At 44.3% G+C, this 22,685-nt stretch overlaps 1 protein-coding gene across 2 annotated transcripts in view; it reads right to left on the bottom strand.

Moving 5' to 3' along the window:
* Arhgap28 (Rho GTPase activating protein 28) overlaps positions 1 to 22,685 on the bottom strand; it is a 174,205-nt gene that overhangs the window by 114,137 nt on the left and 37,383 nt on the right. The window lies entirely within an intron of this gene.

Raw genomic sequence — 22,685 nt, 5'->3', positions numbered from 1 at the left:
ATGCACAAGGCTCTATGTGCACACACACACACACACACACACACACACACACACACACACACAATCATACTGTAATTGCAGCACAATATTTAACTTCCTGGCTATTGTTACACACTTATCAGACAGCAGTAGTTAGTTTTTAAAAGCTAACATATTTCCTCTCAAGTATTATAGGCTGGAGTTATGGCTAGCTGGTGAACTCCAAGAGCTCTGGGACTTGAGTTCAATCCCCAGCACAGGAAAAAAATATTTTAATTAAAAAATGTATTTTTGTTTACATACTATGCGACTGCCCCATGAGCATGAAGGTCTAAGGAGAGGTAGGAAAGTCACATGCTATCTGGCTTAATATTTCCGGTGCCAACAGCTGCTCTTGGCACATGCTAACATACAATACATGTCAGCGAATAGTAAACACATAACTGTTAAGCAAATGAAAGGATGAATGCCTAAGTTCTGGCAAAACTAGGCACAGTGTTCTATGACAGCCAGTCTAGTGTGAATCCAGGCTGGCAGCAACCTGAACACCCCTCATTGGAAAGGCTCCAAAATTTGAAACTTTTTGAGTACCCTTCGAGTCTGGATTTCCAGTTTCAGATTTTGAGATCAGAGATGTGCAAATGTTCCAAAGCCTTAAAAAAAAAAAAAAAAATGAGCTCTAAAATCTTAGAGTAGATCTCAAGTGTCTGGGACAAGGGATACCTGGCATGCATCCACTGGGTTAGTGAATGCACACGGCCTCTTCCATGAACATCCAGAGGAAATGAGATAAAAAGCTCTTGAAAATCAGAACTGCATATTCATTTTCATTTTCATTATTTAAACTAGCGTAAGGTTTTGCTATCATTGTGATTTTGAACAGTGTATTTTAGCGATTCTTGTTCCACCACAGCTCTCCCCCGTTCCTCGATCCTCCCTTATAGCCCACCCCCATCTCTTTTCCCCTTTTGTGTCCCATGGGTCCTTGTGCCCCCTCCCATCTTTTCTCCATCACCTACTAGCGCCCTGTCTTGGCTGTCTTCCTAGCTTTTTTTTTTAAGGCTTTATCCACATGTACACACATTATGTGTACCCATACACAGAGCACAGACGAGGATCTGCATCTGAAGGACAACACACAGCCTTGGTCTTTCTAAGTCGGAGTCATCTCGCTTATCATTAGTTTCCAGATCCATCCATTTTCAGGACTGTTGAGTCAAGTGACGAATGTACAGAGGAACCTCTTAGGTGCAATGGGCGGTATGAGTTAACTCACTGAAGAAAACTTTACCTTAGAGTGGGGTATGTTTCCCACACCTGCCTCTGTTAAACCCCACAGCTTGTTCTCTGCTGCCCTTTATACCCTGGGGAGGGTGGCAGTGGGGCTCACTAATTTTTTTTTTTTAAGAGCATTACCCTGACTTGAAGAATAATGATTTGAGTTCCCTTGTGTCTTTTATGATCCACTTACTAATGTTTGATACAAGCATACTGGGGGAGAAGAGAGAACATGAAACAATACCAGTGTAGGCTTTTTCTTGACTGCCTGAATCTAGTTCAGGCTGCCAAAGACAGCAGACATGTTCCTTGATGGTTGTTCATGGATCCACGTGTCAGGAAGAAAGTGACTTTATTAGGTATTTGCCCATTTAATGTCATTGCCAAGAGATCAGATCTGTTCACAGGAGACCGTATGAACACAGTGCTCTCCTACTTTTCAGGAGATCTCTTGCTTTTCTTCAGAAAGAGAACGCTCTCTGTCTCACTTCTTTCCCCCTGTATTCTCCAGGCTCTCACTTTTAAACATGATGAGACCTATCCCACTAGAGATGTCCTTGTAAGCAGTAATAATGGAAAATGAATATGTATAACTGAAACGCTGAATGACATCAATTTAGTTCCCAAATAAGAAGAATCTCTTGTATCTCACACCTAAATGTTCCACAGATTTAGGTCAATACATCTCCAAAGAACAGAGGGTGGTGAGATAAACCCAGAGTTGACTGGAGCCAGAGATTCAACCCAGTGCAAGGACGAGCGCCTGCCACAGGTGTGAGGTGATGGGGTTGTATCCTCAGCACCAAAACAACGAGTTGCGGCTGACAAGGACCTACTCTCCTCATGTTTCTCTGAGCTCAAAGTTTCAGAGATGGAAGAACTCCCCCCATTTCCCTCCTCCTACTTCTCCTCTTACTGGAGCTGCAAACGCTGGAGGCATTTTTTTTAATTGAATAATTACAGATTCTGAGGAGCTCTGAAATGGATTCTTAACAGCTTCTGGCTTTCTCCCCTTACATTTAGCCTCTGGCCTGACAAATGCCAGTGTGCAAAGAGCTTGTGAATTCAGCTGCAGGAGGTTATCAAATGCAGCACCAACCCTGCCTTCCGGAACAGGTACAATTTCAGCCTGAGTGGGGGAAGTGAGGTTGACGGCACTTGGAGGTGCCCTTGGCACCCTCCCGGGGGATGCTGACACACAGTCACCCAGGGATGCTGACATGTGGCCAGTTAGCTGCTGTAGAGACGCTTTACTGTCCCTGTTCTGACAAACTTCATCAAGACCCATACCACATTTGATAAGCAAATAAAAAGATAACTTTAAAGAACCGGTCGGGGCTCTGGTTAACCCTAATTTTGTCATGACTTACTTTAACACAGTTTATCAATAACTGCTGAACATCGAACGTTGCTGTTATTCAATGTTTTCGACAAAATAAATATATAAAGTCTGTCTAGTAAGAGAAGAGAATTTATATGTTTGACAAAAGGAACAAATATACATAGGACACAGTGTCTGCCAGTTTGCAGATATGAGGTATGTCCGCTTCACAACACAATAAAAATAAATAGATGCTTTCCCTTGTTCTCATCTGATGCCTTGTTGTGAGTAACGTTCCTATTGGCTGACTCCAGTTACTAACCTCTGTAGGGAGGAAAGCAGGTAAAACCAAGTCGCACTGATGGGTTAATCTTCTTGACAGAGAAGTAGCTTTGATTATATCATTATATTACATTATTTAATTACATTACATTATTTACATTAATTAATTACATTAACTCCAAGAGCTTAGGGCTATTTCCTTTTTAAGGTGAGTAAAAAAAGTGAAGGTATCTCCTCTCTTTTTCACCATTCTAACTTGCCTTGGGGAGTCTCTGCTGGGCTCGGAAGACACAGGTTTGTAAGAACAACCTTCCTATTCTCAACTGATTCAAACAGTTACGAAGCAGACAGAAGTTACCGTAGGACAAAGGGAGCATGTGATAAGGGAGGGACTATTGCCTGATGTCAAGTCTGTCATGCACAGGGGCTAGGGATGGAGCTCAGTTGGTAGAATGCTTCCTAGGAGTTAGGAAGCCCTGGGTTCTATCCTCAGCACCATACAAAATGAGTCCTAGTGGTCCACATCTGTAACCAACTGCACTAGGGAGGCAGACTTCAGGGCACCAGAGGTTCACAATCACCCTCAGCTATGCTGTGAAGCAGAGGCTGGCCTGGGACACAGAAGACTTTGTCTCAAAAACAGAATGCCAAGCCCAAGGCTTCGAGAAGTGGCGTAAGTTCAAATCCAGGCTGTATCACTTCCAGTTGTACTATCTGGGGTAAATCTCTCAGTCTCTCTGAACTGTGCTTTCTTCATGGGTGAAAGCAGTCACAGAGATACTAGTATCCACCTTGTTAGGTCAGGGTGATAATCAAGTAAATTATAAACGCAAACCCCTGAACAGAGTGCCTTTAGAAATACTCAACGGACAGCTCAGATACAGAAGAAAAAAACACAAAGGAAGTGCCACCAACATTTGAATGCAGGAGGGTATCTAAGCCCATGCACGAAACAGGAGGCTCCTTCTTACACCCAGAAGAGTTTGAACACACAAGCTGTCCCTGACCCACATAGCTAACACATGACAGAGGGCTTGGGAAGGGTCTCAGAAAGAATGGGAGTCCCAGATCACCCCTTACCTCCCAACTGTCATAACCCCTACCTGTCTAGGATGCGCCACCACAGTCTTGGGTCCAGCCTCAGTGCAAGCTGATCCTGCACACAGTGATCGCCAGGACTCTTCTGTTGAGAGACTCGAGGGGTGCCTTAATGTCTAGGAGACACTCACGATGTCCTCATAAACTGGACTAGATCGGCCTTTTAACTATAAACAACTAGGAAACTAGATTAACTCTGAGAAACTGTTTACAGACATTAGACAAAGGAAGTACAGGCTGGGATCCAAGAGAGGAGGGAACAAGTGCATTTGTGAGTCCTTCTGAAAGTTAAGTCCAGCTTTCTTTCTGTCTGGTAGGAAGCTCCAACTGCAGTCCTGGGACAGACTTAAGAATACCGTGGTCTCCTCCAGCGAGGGGGACACAGAACAGCATTCTGGAAGGTCCAGGCAGAAATAATCTTGAAGAAAAAAAGCCCAAGTGTCAGACAGGAAGGAGTTAGGCAGACAAAGAGCTCAAGAAATCCCTATGGCATTTCACTGGGTTTGCAGCTGACTATCAAGTCACAATGTTCAGGGTCGACTTCATGGAATCTGACAAAAAACAAACGAGTTTCTATACATTAAACAATCCCCTGAGCTCCCTCGGCTGGCCGACATGTGAGTCTTGTCCAGTTGGAATAGAAAGTCTTTGTTGGAGAGCCCAGGCCTTTAGGTCATGACCTCAGAAGTCTACTTCCTTGAGCGTGCTCTCCTCTTCAAGGCTACTCCAGTTCCGCCCTCGACATCTGAATGGAAATACAACCAAACCTTCACTTATCTTACTCTAAACAGTAACAAGAAGAAAACAAGTCCAGCATTCAATCCCATAACTCCCAGGCAGGGAAAGAAGAGAAGAGGCTCAGGAATTCAGACACAGCAGGATGTAAGACCTCACATGCCAGTCAATGAAAGCTCAAGTGTAAACACGCTCAGATTACTAAAAATTCTAAAAGGAAACACATGAGGGGCAAATGGAAGACAGGAAAGCTTGAGGCTCTCTGGAGATGAAAAGCATGTCTAAAATGAAGAAGATAGTCAATGGACTTATCATTCCATTAATTAACCACAAAATAAGAGTCTAATAAATTTAAAGACTAGACAATACAAAAAAACATCAAAACTATAACAGACAAAGTAGGGGAAGGGGAGATTGGAAAAATTGAAGGACTTCCCAGTGACCCCTGGGACAAGGGACAATCTAACAGACCTACTACTGATGTGCTAGATAGGACCTGGGGACAGGAAACCGATTTTAAAATATAGTGGTAAAATTCCCAACCTCCCTAAATCTGTTGAAAATTATAAATCACAGCTTGAAGAAACTCAATGAACTCCAAGAAAAGACAACACAAAGAAAACACAGTCCAGTGTGTCACGGGACCCTTGTTGAAAAAAGATAGAGAACAAATACAAGAAGCAGCAGAGTAGACAGACAGACCTCGTACAGATAAAGCAAAGAGGGACATAAGGGACAGAAAGTTCCATCAGAAGAAGTGCCAGCAAAAGGCAGATGAAGGACATCTCAAAAGGGCTAAAAGGAAATAACAAAAACAAAAACACTCAGCCTCTAATTCTACATCCAGGCCACTGGAATCAGTCTTCAAAAATAAAGACTGGATAAATGAAGTCTTAGATGTACACAGGTGGCCAATCTGCACTTCAAAAAGTGTTAGAGTTTCTCCAGAAGTGAAAAAATGATTCTCATTGAAAACTTGGAATTCCACCAGAGAATCAAAGCTATGGGGTGGCAGGTATGTGCAAACACAGAAAGGAATTGTTTCCTTGCTTTTTACCTCTTTAAAGTATGGTTGATTATTAAAACAAAAATAACGATGATGCATTATATGGTGTGTGGTGGATGTGGTCAGTGCGATGTATGGACAACAGAAGAAGGCAGATGCTGCTGGGCGGTGGTGGCACACACCTTTAATCCCAGCACTCTTGGGAGGCAGAGCCTGGCAGATCTCTGTGAGTTCGAGGCCAGCCTGGTCTACAGAGTGAGATCCAGGACAGGCACCAAAAACTACACAGAGAAACTCTGTCTAGGCGAAAGAAAAAAAAAAAAAAAAGAAAGCAGATGTTCAGGCTGGAGGAGGTGATATCACAAAACCATCAGGTGCTTCTCTGTACATGAAATGATACTGAGAGATGGAATCCAGCAGTGTAAAGTCTAAAAGTACTGAACAAAGAGATGTATCATGAGAGACAAGATAAAACAGAATAATGCATTTTCTCAAGTAATCCAAAAGAAGGCCAGAAGAAAAGGGGTGAAGTGCGAAGAGAAAACAGCCGGGAGAAACAGGGAATACAGCAAGATGGGAGACTACAGCTGCACACAGACGCTGTCTGCAAGAAACACACTGTGACTATAAAGACACAGGCACCACACTGGAAGTCAAAGTGTAGACTACGCTATAGTGTGTAAATGCTAATCATAAGGACGCTGGGGTGGCCACACTCAGTAAGACACAGTAGACTTCTGTGTCAGTTTGGGCCCTGCATGTAGCAGGTGTCAAAGGATATCGACTGTAAAACGGGCCATGGTAGACTAAGTGACACCGAGATAAAGCCAGAAAGGATTCACACGTGAATGAAGATCTGTACACACAGAAAAGGAAAAGATGACTTGGGCAGGAAGAGTATTATGGTTGGAACACGAAATGTCTGCCACAGATTCATTGTTGAAGTCTTGATGGTGTTATTTGGAAGCATGCTAAAAACTTTACGTCACTAGGGATGCCCCTGGGGTCTTACACTCTCTGGACTTCTTTCTGCATGCCTCTGTCAGCCTCAGGACCACAAAATGGTAAGAGCTTTGCTCCATGACTTCTTCCATGATGCTCTTATCACAGACCGAGGTGCACCAAGGCAAGGTGACCATGAACTGACACGTGTGGCACTTGGAGCCAAAGCAAAGTTTCCCCCACTTACGCTTTTCTCAGATCCATCTAACATAGAGTCTCAAACTGCAGTACAGGTCCCCCAACCCCCAACACCCCCATCTTAGACAGCCCCATGGGCAGAGATAAGCATAAAAAAGCTGGTACAGGGCAGACAAATACTAGCTCTAAGATCATGTTGGGAACGGTCATGGGCTTGATTAAAAAAAAAACAAAAATGGAGAAAAGACAAAAATTATCATTGTCAGAAAAGAAAAAAGATGATGGTCCCTAAATGGAAATGGAAAACAGATAATAATGACAAAATATAAACTGGCTTACACTTTATACCAAGAAACCCCAGTTTATATGAAAGAGATACATTCCTTGGAAGACGAATTACTGGAAGTGACAGGAAGAAATGGAATCTACTCATATTTTAAAGCATGTTGAACCTGATAATGTAGGACATTGACATTCCCACAGGGAAAACTCCAGGCCCAGATGACCTTACTGATACACTACCGAACGACTCAGTAACATGCAATATCAACACTGACACACTACCCAATGACTGAGTAAAACACAAACACTACCCAATGACTGAGCAACATGCAATACCAACCCACATGCAAAACACTGTACAGGGACTGCTTCATTGTATAAAACAAGGTTTACCTCAATAACCACAGAAAGCGGTTATGAGAATGAATACCTAAAGATGGAACTCATTCATAAACATGCAGGCACTAGTCAGTCAGAGCCGGTACTGGCTGATGACGCTAGCCCTGATGGCTAAAGTCTGTGACCAGCATCAGCATTAATGTTGAGTTAGAACCTTTTTTTTTTTTTTTTTTCTTGATCACTGTACCTTGTCTGTTGAAGATAACTTAACATGGTATTGGTCATGAGGCTTAAAGTCAGTAGTCCGGGTCTTCGGAGAAGATGAGATAAAACATCTGGTATCTGACAAACACCTACAATTTCTGTTTTATGAAAAGTCTTTTGCATGCATTCACTTATTTCTTTTTATTGGGGCAAGTGGCTAATAATTCCACACTGCGGAGGTCAGAAGACAACGTGAGTCAGGTCTCTCCTTGCATCACGTGGGTTACAGGGATTGAACTCGGGTTGTCAGCCCTGACAGCAAGCACCTTTATCCGCTGAGCTATCTTACACCTAGCTACAACTTTCAATACTCGGCCTTTTCTTAGGTTGTAGGTCAGTGTGTACTATGGTAAGTCCAATAACTGTCTTCAGACTTGAGTTGATTAGACACAGAGATTGGATGCAGAAGTAACTATTGATTTGAACTCAAAGGCAAGCTTCCAAACAGAACTGGACTTAGCTTGCTCGCTGCCAACATAAAGTCATTCTCCATTGGATTTCTGCCTTACAGAACCAACCCAGTGGGCTTGAGCTCTTGAAGGCAGGATACTCCATGTCTGGGCTAAGTTAGTTCCTGGCTTGAGACCTTCTCTGAGGCAAGAATTATTTTCCTGTGGACTCTTAACAGCATTTGAAGCCTCTCTTCAATGTGTTTATTATGAAAACTAAACACAGTGGGGTCGTGTTGGTGAGGTACCACCAAACTCGGCACAGTGAAGATGTAGAGTGGGGGATGGTTTACTCCCTAAAGCAGTTACTATCAGAGCAATGTCCTCTGGACCTCAGGAAATATGCGGGTTTTAGTCAAGGGATCCATCTATACTCTGTAGTCGGTGGCTCTTTCCTGAGCTTGCTCAGTATAACACACACACACACACACACACACACACACACACACACAGAGAGAGAGAGAGAGAGAGAGAGAGAGAGAGAGAGAGAGAGAGAGAGAGAGAGAGAGAGCGCTGTACTCTCTATGATTCTTCCTAGCAGGACAACAGTTCCCTTGTTTTCCTCTCCTCTCTGCTCAGAGGGTTTTCTTCAGGCACATTATGAAGATTTATCCAAATGTTCAGACTGTCCAGGCTAGAAGTGTTTCCCCAGGCTGATGGCTCTTCTGCAGCTTGCCACTTCCTTCTCATCCTAACCCACCACCTTCTCAGACTGAACTCAACTCTTCCTTTCAATTCATGAAAAGGTCACTGACATAATGAAGGTGTCCCTTTATTAAGACTGAATCCACCGTGGACACGTTTATATCATGTAACACGCACTCTGAATCTCTAGTTCTCTACCCCAAACCTTTCCTGCTAAGGACACCACTTCCCCCTCTATCCTCAGCACTAACCATGAAAGTTTCTGTGCACTCAACAGCAGGAAAAAAAAGAAAGAAAAAAAATTACATAAAGCCAGGTTGGAATTCTGATCAGAGATTAGGAGTCACCCCTTCAGCTCCGTGGCACCTCATTCATCCTCCCACACACACATGACGATATAGGATGCTTATTATCCCTGCCCTATGTGTCTATGGCCACAGTTCAAAGAATCACCAACAAATAACTAAGCCTAAATTTGATTTTCTATACAACAGGTCCGGTAAAGGAAAGAGCCTAATAGCATTAAACGTCACGGTGGAGAGCAGCCACCATCTCAACTATTTGTATACATGAACTAGATGTCCTTATGCAAATGAGAGGTCTGCAAGGGCAGTGATTCAGACAGCGGTAATTTAATAATCTGACTCATCTTTGGAGGCAATTTCCACATTGTAGAAGGCCTGATCTCAATCTTAGGGTAGCATGCTTATCTTGTCCAATAAAGCAAAGGCCCAGACGGTTTCAAATGCACAATAAAGTGAGTCTTATATCTATAAAGTGCCCTTCTTCTGAAATAGGGGAGGCGAGGAAATAGAGAAGTCGGATCCCTCGGTCACCTGACTCAGTATTAATATCTAGTGATAATCTGATTTCGATATTCGCCGACTCACTCTGTTTCTGTAGCTGTGTAAACAATTACCAAGGCAATGATTCAGTAAGTTCTAAATGACAAGGAAGGACAGGGGGTACAGAGATGGGTGGGGGGAGGGGACTGGACAGCGAGTCAGCTCATCTCAAAGCATGAATGCAAAAAAAATGTAGCATACAGCACACTTCATCTTGTCCCAGCTCAGGCTGAGATATAAGACATGGTTCCTTCATTCGACATTTCATTTTTGAGTGCCTGACCATACCAGGCCCTGTGTTAGAGACATGAAGCAGGGGTCAGCCAAGATGCATGTGCTCTCCGCCCTCATCAAGATGACTGTCTGAAAGATAACAGGCATTGGCAAGGAGGTAGAGAACACAGAGCTCTTGCACGCTCTTGGGGGCACTGTAGATTAGCTTAGTCATTATGCAAGACAGCATGGAGAGTCTTCAAAACATTCAAAATAGAACAAACACAGGACCCAAAAAAATCCCACTCCCGGGCACACAGCCAGAGGAAGTGAAATCAGTATGTAAAGAGACATGACCCCTGTGTTTATTACGACTCCATTCGTGAGAGGCAAAAAATGAAAACCACCAAAGTGCCCATCAACTGATGAGTGGGTACAGAAAAGGTGGCGCCTATACACGATGGACGACACCACAGCTTTAAGAAAGAAGGAAGTCTTTTTATTTTGTAACAGCATTGCTAGAAACTGGGTTGTGCAAAAGAAGCCAGGTACAGAAAGATAAATACTGCATGATCTCACTGAACCAGGAGCTCACTGATTTGCTCAGCCTGGCCAGCTAGTGAGCTCCAGGGATCAGGCTGTGTCGACCTCACCAGCACCAGGATTACGGACATACCATACACGTGTAGCATGAATTCTAATTGGTCTTAATAATAAAAACCTGGAGCTAGATACTGGGTAATTGCTGAAAGATCAGAGAGACAAAGGAGCAAGCCACAGCCACCTCTTATCTCCAACTCCTTAGCCTGAAAGGGGTGAGCTTCTGTCTCCTTCTGCCTTATATTCCTCTCTCTGCCCAGACATGTCACTTCCTGTCTTCACCTTCCCTAGTGCTGAGATTAAAGGTGTGTGTGCCTCCCAAGTACTGGGATCAAAGGCATGAGATCCCACATGCTGGGATTCATAAGGTGTAAGCCTCCACCGCCTAACTCTATTTCTCCTTTAGACTGGATCAATTTCGTGTTGCCCAGGGTGGTCTTGAACTCTTGATCTTTCTACTTCCTCCTCCCAAAGGCTGGGATTAAAGGTGTGTGCCACCACTGCCTGGCCTCTATGGTTAACTAGTGGCTAGCTCCACCCTCTGATCTCCAAGCAAGCTTTATTTGTTAGAGCACAAGCAAAATTGGACCACATACATGGGTGCCAGGGATCCAAACCCAGGTCCTTCATGCACAGGCAGCAATCACTATCTGCTGCCATCACCCCGCCCGCCCGCCCGCCCGCCTGCCACACAAACAGAGTTCAAGTAGGTTTCGACAGCAGTGTTAGAGTGCTTTTCTGGGAGTGAAGAAGTCTGCAAGTGAAGCTCTGGCTTCCTGGACAACTTGAGCAGTCCCAGAATGGCTACTGGGAACAAAGCCAGCGGAAGCAATGGTGAGGAGGGATTGTGCCCTGAGTGCGGGCTGGCAAGAAGACTGAGTTTTCAGAGAGCTGTGAACAGCCAGCTCTGGCTACCGGCTGCTCCCTGCCAAGGATCAGTAACTCCACCACACCCACTAAAGGCATGAAGATGTCCTCAGGATGACAGCTGCTTTTACCCTGTACTCCTAGGAAGGCCTGATTTTATTGCCTCTTTCAACAGGTTATATGGTAAGCAACTGTCTTTGATAATTCTTCTACTGAGAATGAACAATGAAAAGGGCAGGTGCAGCCTTTCTCATCCATCCACATCCATAAGTGAGCAAAGAGCAAAGCCAAGCATGACTATGAGGCAAGCGAGGCCCTCACCTTACCCAACAGGCTATGATTTTTGATTATGTTGACAATCAGTGACCATTAATAAACAAAACCATTTTTATTTTCATGGAGTGCTCATGTTTCATACACTAAGAAGCCCGGGTGTTGTCTACATTTCCACATGCAGGCATGTAAACAGTCAAGATGCCCTGGGCTGGATTTGTAGCTCACTTGGTAGAATATTTGCCTAGTGTGCTTGAATCCCCATGTTCTATCTACAGTACTACATACATTGGGTGTGGTAGCTTGCCTTCTAACATTGAGTAGGTGGAGATAACCTTAACTAAATAAATGGTTCCAGGCCAGCCAGGGTACATGAGACATCATCCTTAATAAAAAAGAAAGAAAGAAAGAAAGAGAGAGAGAGAGAGAGAGAGAGAGAGAGAGAGAGAGAGAGAGAGAGAGAGAGATAGGGAGGAAGGGAGGGAGGGAGGGAGGGAGGGTGGGAGGGAGGGAGGGAGGGAGGAAGGAAAAAAGGAAAGAAGGGTTCTGTGCTGTGAGATGTTCTGTACGGCAAATGTGTTGCTGATTGGTCAATAAATAAAACACTGATTGGCCATTGGCTAGGCAGAAAGTATAGGCGGGACAAGGAGGAGAATAAAGCTGGGAAGTGGAAGGCTGAGTCAGAGAGACACTGCCAGCCGCCATGATGACAAACAGCATGTGAAGATGCCGGTAAGCCACGAGCCATGTGGCAAGGTATAGATTAATGGAAATGGATTAATTTAAGCTGTAAGAACAGTTAGCAAGTAGCCTGCCACGGCCATACAGTTTGTAACCAATATAAGTCTCTGTGTTTACTTGGTTGGGTCTGAGCGGCTGTGGGACTGGCAGGTGATAGAGATTTGTCCTGACTGTGGGCCAGGCAGGAAAACTCTAGCTACAGTTCTGTATCTTGAATAATAATGTAATGGACAGATTTCCCCCAGTATGGAAGCCCTGACATGAACAGGAGTAGGGGGATGGCACTAAGAGTTTCAGAGGATCCACTCATCATTGTTTGTCCCCACACATCACGTCAGGACACTGTCAGTGGAAGCATGGCAAAGAGGTTCTTCACTCATGGTGGACAGGAAACAAAGAAAGGAAGGACCAGGACAAGACATGAGCTGCAACGACATGACCCCTGCCCCCCATAACCTACTTCTCCAGCTAGGCTCCATCTCCCAAAATAATACCAACAGCTAGGAACTACACATTTCACAAATGAGACGAGAGGGTAACATTCACAGTCAAAACACAACAAACAGTGATAACAACAAACCACCAGCCCTCAGTAGGCACAGACTACTGTTCTAAGTGCTGTACATTCATGAGCGACATCACTCCCCCATGAGAGTGTAGCTACCATCATTTTATATGAGGGCATGAAGACATGGAGAACGTGGGGACCTTGTCCAGGATTGCATGGCTATCACACATCCTACACAAACCCGAGAATAACACAGACTGACTCCGGACCCTGCTTCCATGTGGCAAGAGTTTACATTAGGCTTTCCCTTCTGGGAAGATTTTATATCCCTATCACGATGTTTATGTTCTCATCTACTGGGGAATAATAAAGCATGCGAAGCAGCACCATGGTTCCTCCGTGAGTGTTTCGCCAGCAGGCCATCCTGTCGGATGAAGACTAACCGGAAATACAGAAGCACACTTCCAAGGATGCAAGCAGGTTTGCAAACACCATAGCGACAGCATTACGAGGCAGGCAGTGAAAAGTAAGCCAGGTAAAGCTGTGTCCCACACTGACACCCAGCGTTCCCTCACCCAGAGAGAGAGAGAGAAAGAGAGAAAGTTAATTTGGCTTTAAAAGTAAATCTCACACACACACACACACACACACACACACACACACGCCTACACACACACATGGGAATAAGAAAATGATGCTGTATTTTTATGCAAAACCTTGGTCTTTAAGCCCATCTCATAAGACAAGAAAAATCACACTTGCTCAAGTATTCTCTTTAAATAGACCTGCAAGGAAAATCATTGCTGGATGATATTTATGTAACCAGAAGGGGAAATCGAGTCTTGATTAAACACCCACAACGGGACAAGCACTGTGCTATGATGTTTCTATGCCAAGTTATTATGTCTTGACAACACACTCATGAGACATCATCCTCCCTGTATCTGAGGATGTGAGAAGGAAGAGGTGACGGACAGGCAGCACCCGGGAGAGCTCAGAGTGTGACCTCAGACCTGCCAGACTCCACAGTGGGCCTTGATCTCTCACCTCACGGGGCTGTCTTCATATGAGCTGATCCACCCGCTTTGAGAGGGTAGACTGGGTCAAGAGCTGACCCTGGGGTGAAATCCTGGGTCTGACGTCCAGTTATGTTGATGATTCACAATGCAACTTGGACAAGTTACTTCCCTTGCTGGGTCTCAGTTTCCCTAGACATAAATAATGATGCCTACTTCAGATAATGCTGTGAATATTAAATAACCCAATATACAAAGAAACTGCAGGACACTTAGCATATAATGTTCAATATATGTTCTTGTATATTACTTTTAAGCAGTACACAATATAGGTAGGCATTTAGCCATTTTTCACTTTAGAGGATATTAAACTCTGCTGAAACACATATAGAATGTGAAAACGTCTCGGTCACACATTCCTTGATGACAGCAGCCCTTCCCGAGACATGTGTAGTTAGCTGATTTTGTCACTGTGCAAACATCATAGTATGCTCACACAATCTCAGACAGTTGTGACATCACTAGAAGACATCTTGTAGGATGACTGTCACATGTGCTGTCCATCATTGACAGAGACAACGTGAAGTACGAGACTATCGCATGTCGGGCAAGTTTAGAAGCCCGTGGTGTCTTTGGCACTTCACAGAATCCCTGACACAAAGGAAGTGGTCAGTATAACATGTGAGGCAAACACCCAAGGAACTGGAAATAACTGGAAACAGCTCCATGATAGAGCATGTGCCTAACATGTATGAACTGCATGGAGCTGGGAACAGTTCAGTGGTAGAGCATGTACCTAGCATGTATGAACTGCATGGAGCTGGGAAAAGCTCAGTGGTAGAACATGTACCTAGCATATTTGAATTGCATGGGGCTGGGAAAATCTCAGGAGTAAAGTGTGTACTTAGCATGTATGAATTGTGTGGGGCTGGGAACAGCTCAGGGGTAGAGTATATGCCTAGCATGTATGAACTGCATGGAGCTGGGAACAGCTCAGGGGTAGAGTATGTGCCTAGCATGTATTAACTGCATGGGTGTGTACCTAGCATATATGAGGCCCTAAGTTCACTTTCCAGCACAAAGGATGGGGGATGCATGCACAGCCTTGCACCCACTGACCCACCATTGCCTTTCCCTGGATCTTCTCTTATCCTGCCCTGTTGCATCCTCTCCCAAGACACACCACCGCACTCCCTCCAGGCATAACACACATGTCCTTTTCTGGGATGAATCCCTCCCTAAGGTTCTGTTTTAAATTGTGACAGCCCTTCACCTAGTTCTCTGATACCCCAGGTCCCCTCAGCCCCTGCTTCATTTTTATCCAAAGTGCTCATTACAATGCATAACATGCTAATTAGACATTACTTATTTGACGGTCTGCTTATATAGGACATCAGCATCACACATCTGTCCCCTTCAGTGTGTGCGCCACTGTGCTCTCAGCACTGAGCAGAGGGTGTGGCGATTAGCAGTAGGTTTAATAAGCATCTGTTTAAAACAATCATTTATTAAAGATCATGACTTCAATCTTACGTGGGTTAATATAAAGAAATACACGGTACGTCTGCTGGGGAAACACAGGAGAACTGACGTATGGGCAAGGTAAGTGTGAGGATACTATAAATTCCTTCTCTAAGAAGCTACTACATTTGTATGCAAATTAAACTAGAACTTCAGTTCCTGTATTGCATACCTACTTGTGGAAAGTAGGGCAAGTGCTTCTGGGTTTCAGGAAATGGGAAGGCACCGTCCTTCACAAAGTTCATACTAGCGAGCTTTCATTTTGTCTGAAACATTGCACCTAAGTCAAATGCTCTTCACAAAGTTCACACTAGCGAGCTTTCATTTTGTCTGAAACACTGTAACTAAGTCAAACGCTCTTCACGTCTACAGCAGCAGCTGCCTGAGACACTTTGTTTTTCAGACCTAACTTCTTAATGGGAAAACCACCAAGTGTCCTGTGCCCCGATAGGGACACCAAAAGTCAATTTAGCAATGGTATACAGAGAGAGGTGCACATTCCCACCCTCCTGGGAAAAGAGCTGAATTCTGCTTCTCTTTTCCTACATTGCTATTTTATTAATGCAGATATAAAAATATTAAAAGTAATATATACCACATTAATTGAATTAGTAATTACCAGTGTTTCTATGGTAAACAGATCCAAGTACGTATGTCTCTACCATGTTCAGTATGGCAGTTCATACACTTAGGAACTACACTGGGCATGATGTACACTTCTCCATAAATACTGAATTTAAAATCCATGATGATTCTCCAGTATTGCACTGTTTAAAAAAAAAAATCACAGGGGTTGGGATGTTACTCCACGGTAAGAATGCACGTTAGCATGTATAAGGGTGTAAAGTCAACCTTCAACACGCATACATTCATTCTCTCTCTCTCTCTCTCTCTCTCTCTCTCTCTCTCTCTCTCTCTCCCCCCACCCCGTTCCTCTCTCCCTTCCCTGCCCCCCTCAGTTCAGTTATCTTTTAAAACTCTATCCAGATGTTATTAGCTCCAAGAAATCTCCCCTGGTTTCTTCACTACTCGCTATAAACACTTACTATTCGATGCAGCTCACGGGTATTCTTCTTTAAATTACTAAGTTAGCAAACGAGTAGGGCTTCATACAGCATTTTTGTACGTACGCATCATTTTACTCTGTGCTAATTCATCCCATCCCCACCTGTCTCTGCTGCGGCCCCAGGAGCCCTGAGGTTGCTTCCTTGCCTTCCCTGAGACAAGCCCATGTCTACTCTTATGCCATGGGTATTCCACTACCCCTTCACTCCCGGCTCCCTTAAAATCTCTTCCTCTTCTCTCTGGATCCTTTTTCTAGACTCATCACATGTGTGTGGGGTCATGTGAAAACATACACACACACATACACACACACACACACACACACACACACACACACGCACCCATACACATTATTTCATTAATTCATTTTACTTACTTAGTTTTATTTTTAGACAGGGTCTTGTGTATACTAAGCTATCCCTAAACTAGGGAACTTCAGTTCACTGGGCAACTGGACATGATTTTGAACCACCAACCGAGGATGGGATTACAAGCATGTGCAACACACCCAGCTCGTGTGGTTATGGGGATAGAACCCAGAGCTTTGTGCACAGCGGGTAAGCACTACACGAACTGAGCCGCATCTGCAGGGCCCCACCTCATTTGAATCTAGGTTCTATACACAAGAGAAGACAGATGGCATCTGTCTTTCCCTCTGCCTTGTTTCAGTTAACATGATTTTCCTGGGAATGTCATGTTTTAATTGTCTTTGTAGCTGAATAAAATTCCACTGTATATGCCACATTTTCTGCATCTGTTGATGGACATCTAGGATGGTTTTATCTCCTGACTCCTGTGAATGGAGAACCAACAGTCATGGATGAACAACCGTCTCTATGATGAGTTAACATAAGAACCAACAGTCATGGATGAACAACTGTCTCAATGGTGAGCTGACGTAAGAGCCCCTGGGGTATACACCCAAGGGTGATATTGCTGGGTCATATGGTAGCTCACTCTCTCTATATCCTACAAATAGACATTTTTCACAGTGGCTGCACAGATTTACATTCCTATCAGAAGTGTGTAAGAGTTCTTCCTTCCCAACATTCTTGTCAGCATTTGATGTCATCTTTTCTTAAAAAGTCATTCTCATTGAGATGAGATGGGATTTGTGTTTCTTCTTCTGTGAGCTGTCTCCTTGTCTCTTTACCATCCTTAGTGAATGAATGATTTGTTTAGTGGTGCTTGAGTTTTGCAGTCCCTTATAGTTCTGGATATTGAAGAACTACCATTCCTGACAGGTGTAGATGCTAATGCTCGGCCTGACATGAAGTTGACAAAGATTCCCTTGCGTTCTATAGGCTGCTTTGTTCTTCATTTGCTGCGCCGAAGCCTTTGAATTTCATGCTACCCATTTGTCCATTCTTGGGATTCATTCCTGTAAACTGGAGTCCTGTTCAGAAAGTCCTTGCCTATGCCTATATCTTGAAAACTTTGGCTTATATATTTCCCTAGCAGTTTTAGAGTTTCGAGTTTTATACTAAGGTCTTGGATAAGTTTTAAATTGATTATTATGTAGGATCTGGATTTATTCTAATGCGTGTATAAATAAAGTTTTCCCAGCACCATTCAACAGTCTTTGTTTTTTTCCAATACACATTTTTGATGTGTTTGTCAGAGCTAGGTGGCTGTAGCTGTATGGGTTTATTCTTAGGTGCTCTATTTTATTCTAGTGGTCTGCATGGCGGTTTTATGCTGGGACCATGTAGATTTTGTTACTATGGATTTGTGATATAATTTGAGAATGGATATTGTGATAACTCCAGCATTGCTCTTTCTTCCAAAGACTGCTGTACTAGTTAACTTTTCTCATTTCTGATATATAAAAAAAAAAACACCTTAAGGAAGGAGGGGCTTATTTTGGAACACCATTGGAGGGCTCAGTAACTATATACATCACAGCTCAGCCCAGCTTTTCTTGGGGTCTGGGTTCCTGGAACATAGAAATGAGCTAATGCACCCAAATCCAGGAACCATGGATTAAAAGGAGTACCTAGGAAAGCCTAGAAACCAAGCTGCCCGTGTTGTTTTTCTCCCGAACATCAAACCATTCAGGAATTGCACTATTCCCCGAGATCATCCCGTCTCATTCCTTAGCATCTCTGAGGACTCCATCCATGGACAACTTAACTTAAAAGGTGCTGAACTGGATTGCACCAGCCATGCCCCCACACCTCTGAAGCATTCAAGTTGTGGTACTACGGCCAATCCAACTGCTGGGATTCTACTGGATCTAGTGGATTTCTTGGTGATTATTTCTCTGCTTTAATGCTTTCCCACTCTGATCTCATAGTATATTGAAACATGGAAGCTGGTGTGTGTGTGTGTGTGTGTGTGTGTGTGTGTGTGTGTGTGTCCGGAGGGTGTGCATCAGAGCTGCTGTGCTCACCTGAGAGTCCTGGCTGCACTTCTCCCTCATGTCCCCCACTGGCAGGGCCCTGGGCCTCCTGCCTCAGACTGGAGAAAAAGCATCAACAGTATTTGTTGTGGGCCACGTGTGCTGGAAACTGGCTGACAGGTGGGAGGAAATAAAATCCACCCATAGACTCAGCTCATGGGGCTTAGAGACTAGCTGGGAAGAAAATGAAAAAGTATGCAGTACAGTCTGGTGGATGGATACACTTGGCTTCTCTAAAGTCAAACCCTGGTGTAAGAACATTCTAGACAGAGTGATGGCGGTCACCTATATGTGATGATCTACTGGAAATACTTCTTCCCTTCAGTTTTAGAATCAGTAGCTTCAGAATGAAAGAACTGTCACCACTATAAAAATGTGTGAATTAAACAGGATGGCATAGATGTTGAGAGCAGGCCTTGGCATTATCTTTGGCACTCAGAAAGGCACTTGGCCTAACTCAGGGAGGGTTCTAGGAAAAGATAATTTCTAAGTTCTGAATAACGAAAGTGAGTTCACCGTGGTGTGTCAGTGCCAATGGCTCAAAGGGGCTCAAGCTTAGAAGCCCATTTCATATGACCTGGAAAATCACAGACTGTGCAGCTTAAGCTATAACTTCTTTTGAAGTTTAGGAAAGCTGGAATTCGAAGATGAAGGGACAAGAGTTGGTCTCACTCAAGCCTCTTTCCTTGGTTGATAAGGAGCCATCTTCTCGTGTCTCCAATGGCCTTCCTTCTGTACATCAGTATGTCTCCACGTCTCTTGAGAACACCGAGCTACTGGACTAGAGTTCACTAATTCTCTCAAGGCCCTATCTTTAAATACAGCCAGCCTGACAGGGTACCGGGGATCACAGCCTCAATATACGAAAGCTGTGGGGATCCTGTGTGCCCCACCACACAGAAAGCCACAGAGAAAAGGACTAGGTCTGACAGAAGAAATACGTGTGCAGCTGAAAGACGATGTGGCACAGCACATTGAAACTGAACATCATTAGACTCCTTTCCAATGCATACAGAGCATAAGTTGAAGCCAGAGAGGGCAGTGAAAGCAAACAGACCCTGAAAAACTTTAAAGATGGGATGAAATATTAAGCAGTTGGAGCTACCCTAAGGGAAACGGAAACCATGGTAGAATTTCAAGCAGAATGAATGCGTGGCATGATTGGACTTACATTTTAGAAAAGTCCCTGTGTGCATGACAAGGAGTTGGTGGAGCAAGGTGAGCATCTGGGACGCACATGAAGTAAGACGAGCAGACAGAGCTGACAGGCAACCTGAGATGTGTCATGGAGATGCAAGGCAGCCCTACGCCTTGGAAAGCTAGTCAGTGGACATAATGATGATGGGTCTGGGGATGGGGTGGGGTTGGAGAGTAACTCCTATGCTACTGGAAGATGGTAGATCAGGGGAGGGAAGGAGGTCAAGTCAAACCTGGACGTCATACATTTGAGGAACCATGGAAGCACCAGGATACCAGCGCAACCTAAGAGCCGCTACACTTGTGAAATGCTTCCTGTCAGGAGAACATGCAGACGCGCACATGCAGACGCGCACATGCAGACGCGCACACACACAAAAGCATGCGCACACAGATACTAGTGTGCAGCTTGCTTCGGTGGGGAAGGCGAGCCTTATGAGATAACACAGCTTGGCCAAAGCCTCACAGCTCACAAACAGAAAAGCTGAAAGGAAAAACAAGATTTTCTACTTGCAGACCCCAAGTTAAAAGTCACAACCGTCTTGGTAGGAGACTGAAAAAGAAGGAGAACGCAGGGACATGTTTGGGGGTCGTGAGACTGCAAGACTCCATGATCCATTGGCTTCACTTCCCAACTAAGCACCGACAACTGGCCCAGCCTAGCTCTCCTGGAGCCTTGCCCACACGGATCAGCAGGTGATGGCAGGGCTGGCAGGTCGGTGGCTCAGCCAGGGCAGAGGAGCCCAGTTTTAGGCTGTGGTTAAGGACAGTGACAACTCTGGTTTTCAGGAGCACCATCTCCTCTCGCCACCACAGCCAGAGCCCGGCGCCTGTGGTGGGTGTGTGCACCGAAGTAATGCCTCCAACTCATAGCTGAGTGAGGACCCAAGACCCTCAGCATACGTTACTGACTAATGTACATGCCTTGAACACATCACTTTCATACAATAGGCATCACAGAAGTGAACAGACGATACAGAGAGAGGGCTGGGTGACAAGCAGAGCGCACCCATGAAACAACGCTGAAATCAAGACTAATGGCTAACCTTCTCCCGTGTCCTCTGCACATGCTAAGCTAGCTTGTCCCCTTGCCCCCACCCCACTCCTCTCTCCAGGACACCACACTCCTGACCTGTGATATCACGGACTAGCTTGGTCTACTTTTGTACAGCACATGAATGGAACTGTACTTTTTCCATGTGTGTCTACAGGCACCTCAGAGTCAGAATCCCAAACTGGAAAATACAAAGGCTACCGGAGGTGAGGCTTACGTATAATCCCATGGTGTCACTGTCCTATCCTCTAAGGACCCCGAGCATGACATAAAGTCCCTGAACACTCAGTAATGTGAAATGAAGCTGGGGGAAGGCTGGGGCCCGTTTCGGTGCTGTATTCTTGTGAGATTGGGTCACCTACCAGAGCTGCTGAAACAAATCCCATAATATTAAATGAATTAAAGATTAGAGGGGAATGCAGCAGCAGCAGCGGTGGGGGGGAGGGGGACGACTGGAAATCTGTTCAGTCGCAATAGCTGCCCTGAGATAAGAAAGCTTCGGCTAATAATGAATTCTAAATCACTAACTATTGCTTTATCAAAGTAATCCCTTTTTCCAGGAAGCAATCCTTTCCATGTTGAAGGATTTCTATAGAAAATGATTTTAGAAAGTGGTTTTAATAGGTTGTAAAAAAAAATTAAATTAAATTAAAAAGTCAGTGGAAAAAGTTTTTTCTAAAACGAAACAAAACAAAAAATAGACAAGAAGTCACAGACATCATGCAGCTGCCCTCCAGTATTTTACTGGCTGGGGCTGTTGGTTTTGTTTTGTTTTTTTTTTAATTCAGTGTAGAAGCAATTTCACATTCTGAGTTTCTTCTTTCCCTGTGCCTAATGATTCCTTCTCGGGCTGGAGAGGATAGTGAGGGCTTGAAGAAATCTCTCATCTTAGGAGAGATTTCAATCACAGCAAGACATCTCAAGTTTTAAAGTTTGGACAATGGAAACAAATGTATTTGCAAACTGTCCGCCAAGGAACTTTGGAGTTTCCCAGAGTCTCTAAAGGAGAAAACATCTATTCACATCCATTCTGTCAAACAGGCAGTCCTTGTACTACGTTAGTTTAGTGTAGGTTCACCTAGGTGAGCATAGTTAGGGCACAGTTCCACCACGGAGTCTTTGGGTACACTCCTCCTTTGAGCATTTGGATCAGGAATTCCTTTGAAGCCTCTAAAATTCTTGATTACATCTTGATGCCCCTTGACCAAGAAAATTGCCAACAATTAGCATGACCTTCTCCCACCAAGCAAAGCTCTGATTCCAATCTTGACAAATTGCCTTTTCAGAGAAGAACGAACCACCTGTGACCACGGTTTTGCCTGCAGACACTGCCTTTAAGCACAGGGGGGAGTTGACACAGACAACCTGGGATGAAACTTGAAATCGGGTCGTATTAGCAGAACTCTGCAACCCAGGGAGCAGACTCTTGTTTCCTTTCTTCCCTAACTTGCTTCTTTCAAGAGAAAACAGTGCACGGAAGTGCTCAGATTTCGGCTTCCTTTCACCCGCTGCGTTTGCCAATGTAATTCCTATATTTATGACCTGCTCTGCTGAGTTTATATTATA

This window comes from Peromyscus californicus, unplaced genomic scaffold (genome assembly GCF_007827085.1).
Source record: "Peromyscus californicus insignis strain IS unplaced genomic scaffold, ASM782708v3 Scaffold_21__1_contigs__length_65335640, whole genome shotgun sequence".
Classification (NCBI taxonomy): domain Eukaryota; kingdom Metazoa; phylum Chordata; class Mammalia; order Rodentia; family Cricetidae; genus Peromyscus; species Peromyscus californicus.
Note: the sequence above shows the minus strand (reverse complement) of the source record. Positions and strands in the feature narration are given on the sequence as shown.